Consider the following 3423-nt stretch of genomic DNA (forward strand, 5'->3'; position numbering starts at 1 on the left):
ACTATGTGTTTACAAGTAGGTTATGGTTTTGGAAACCTCATGGATATTATTGGGAGTTAATCTTCATAATATCCTGGGATTTTGGCACTTGGAGTCTCATAATAACCATGAGGACATAGATACTAAGACTCACTTTTCTCTCTCTTCTTCTGTTTCCCTATCATTGATTTTTTTTTTAAAAGTGTTTGCAGGACTTCCCTGGTGGTGCAGTAGTTAAGAATCCGCCTGCAAATGCAGGGCACATGGGTTCGATCCCTGGTCCGGGAAGATCCCACATGCTGCGGAACAACTAAGCCTGTGTGCCACAACTACTGAGCCTGCGCTTTAGAGCCACAACTACTGAGCCAGCGTGCCACAACTACTGAAGCCTGCAAGCCTAGAGCCCATGCTCCGCAACAAGAGAAGCCACCACAATGAAGCCCATGCACTGTAAGGAAGAGTAGCCCCCGCTCGCCTCAACTAGAGAAAGCCTGTGCGAAGCTACAAAGACCCAACACAGCCAAAAAAAAAGTTGTTTGCATACAATAGAAGCTACCTATAGATGGCTTCCTCTTAATTCAGCTCCGCCTTAATTCGGGTAACCTGTCTTTAGGTAAGGTCTCCTAACAGGGGTGTGGAAACGGGAGGAAGAGGCTCCGATGAAAAGCAAAGAAGGAAGTTTCAGGAGAACTTGCAAGAGAAAAAAAGGGCCACAGAGATGAGCAGAGCCTGATCCACAAAAATACCAGCGCTTTTACAAGCCCTGCATTCATGGCCATCAGCTACGTTTTCAACATACCTACAGCCAGCCACCCAGGCCTAGAGCCGGAAAACTGCAAGCCCAGGAGTCAAGCCAGGTATTACAGGGTCCAGAGTCCTGCCTCTGGAGAAATAAAGGGAAGTCAGCCGGCAAACAGCCTTCACTCTGTCCAGCCACTAGGCCACCAGATCAGGCTGGAAGGGCCCCCATCAAATGCCGAAAGCAGACAAGGCTGTCCCCTATTTCAGGCAAGGCAACTTGAGCCTGAGGGTCAAAGCCACTCTGTAACCAAGCCCTCATGTCTGCCCGCGACCTTGAAGTTGCTCCAAAGCCGTCTCCTGGCCCTGAGGCCCAACCAGGGAGCCTTAGCTGAGTTGCACCAGTCCTCTGGCGTCGCCTGGCGGATGTCCGCTGGAACAACAACTCTCAGCCCTTCAAACAGCCTCCCTCCCCTGCCCTGGGAGCTACACTGGCCTTGGGCACCAGCCCGCCTGATATCCTATCTCCCCTTCCTCTAAGGACAGTGAAGTGCCCCACTTAGGGTCCTACTGTCTCGCAAAGTTTCCCAGGGCACTCATCCCTCCCTACAACACCCCATTACTTTATTCCAATTAGGCCTTAAAGTGACTTGATGTGACCTGGCTTTCAATCAATCAGCTCCCCCTCAATTCAGGTGCCCTGGCTTTAAGTCAGGTCCACAAACAGGGGTATGGGGACACGAGGAAGAGGCTCAGATGGTAAGAGAAGAAGGAAGTTTCGGGAGATCCAGCAAGAGAAAGAAAGGGCACAGGGATGAGCAGAACCTGACCCACAAAATACCAGCGCTTTTACAAGCTCTGCATTCACTACCAACAGCCTCGTTTTCAACATGCCAACACCCACGCAGGCCTACAGCTTCAAAAGTGCAAGCCGAACAGTCAAGCAGGGTATTTCTTGGCCTGGAGAACAATGGCAGTCAGACCTCAGACAGCCCGTCAGGCTTGTAAGGCCAACTGGCCTGAGGCAGGGGAATGCAATCAGACTCACAGGCTGCATCAGACCGAAACTTTCCGGACCACCCAGCTCCAGAAACTGACCTGGAGACTTTCCGGACCACCCAGTCCCAGGAACTGACCTGGGGACTTTCCATCCGGCCCAGCCTTCCCGCCTTTCGAGGGGCGGGGGCTAAGGGTCCCAAGACTGATGCAACGGGCAACGGATATTGCCACGATAACGGAAGAGACCACCAAATAAGGAATAACATGCGCCCTCCCGGATTCACCACACCCCTTTCCCTTCTTCCCCTATAACTTCTGCCCAAACTCTCGCCCAGGCGCGACTTCTCTGGCTCCTTTCTCTCGAACCAGTGAACCTCGCCCGGGAGCGTTCCCAAATAAAGCTTGTTTAAGGTCTCCCCCGTTTCTTGGTGCCGTTCCTTACAAGGCTGTCCGGCCACAGAACACCCAACCAGGCCGGAAGTGCCCCGATCGCATGCTTAGGCAGAACTCTGCCCCCTCTTTGAGGCGAGGCAATTTGGGCCGGTGATTCACAGGTGCCCACTACCCAACCCGTCTTCTCTGGGCACACCCTTGGGGTTCCTCCAAGCTAACCACCTAGCCATGGGGTCCCCCCTAGAAGTCGCAGCTGCGTTCCCCAGTGCTCTGGCGCTATCTGGCGGACATCCCTGTAACAACAACTCTCAGCCCTTCCTCCGGCCTCCCTCCCCAGCCCTGAAGGCTCCACTGGCCTTGAGCACCGGTATGCCTGATTTCTTTCCTCTGCCTCCAAATGCAAAGAAGTGCCCTGTGAGGGGGGTATGTTTTCTCTCTCAGAGTCTCCCGGGGCACTCACCCCTCCCTATCCCATCGCACTATTTTCAATCAGTCAGCCCCCTGAAGTCACGTGACGTGATTCCTGCTTTAAATCCAACCAGTTCTCCCTTAATGCAGCTGACCCTGCTTTAGATCTGGTGTGGCCGGGACCGGTGTGGCAACAGGAGGAAGCAGCTCAGATGGAAAGGGAAGAACGAAGTTTTCAGAGAGCTCTCCAGAGGAAGAAAGAATACACAGGGAGGAGCATAGCCCACCCACCAAAATACCAGTGCTTTTACAAGCTCCCCATTTAGGACCCCCAGCCCCGTTTTCCACATTCCAACACTCACACAGGCCTTTACCTCGAAAACTGGGAGCCCAAGATTCGAGCCAGGTATTTCTGGCTCCAGAGTTTTGCCTCTGTAGAAATCGCCAGTCAGGCTGTCCCGACCAGGCTGGAAGTGCCCCCATCGCAAGTATCAGCTCTACCCGCTCTGAGAGAGGAGGCAATTTGAGCCAGAGAGTCAGAGGCTCCGGACAACCAACCGCTCCTCTCAGGGCTCACCCTGGGGTTCTGCCAACCCCATCTCAGAGGCTGGAGCCGCAGGTGGGCTCCGCCAGTGCTCTGCCGCCCTCTGGCGGCTGTCGGGTCTGACGCCAACGCTCATCCCTTCCTCCTGCCTCCCTCCCTTTCCCCAGCCTGGCAGCTGCACTGGTCTATCCTCAATAAATCTTACCTTAAGGGGACTTCGCTGGTGACGCGGTGGTTAAGAATCCACCTGCCAATGCAGGGGACACGGGTACGAGCCCTTGTCCGGGAAGCCCATGCCGCGGAGGAACTAAGCCGGTGTGCCGTAACTACTGAGCCCATGCACTGCAACTACTGAAGCCCCG

Source organism: Delphinus delphis, chromosome 10 (genome assembly GCF_949987515.2).
Source record: "Delphinus delphis chromosome 10, mDelDel1.2, whole genome shotgun sequence".
Taxonomy (NCBI): domain Eukaryota; kingdom Metazoa; phylum Chordata; class Mammalia; order Artiodactyla; family Delphinidae; genus Delphinus; species Delphinus delphis.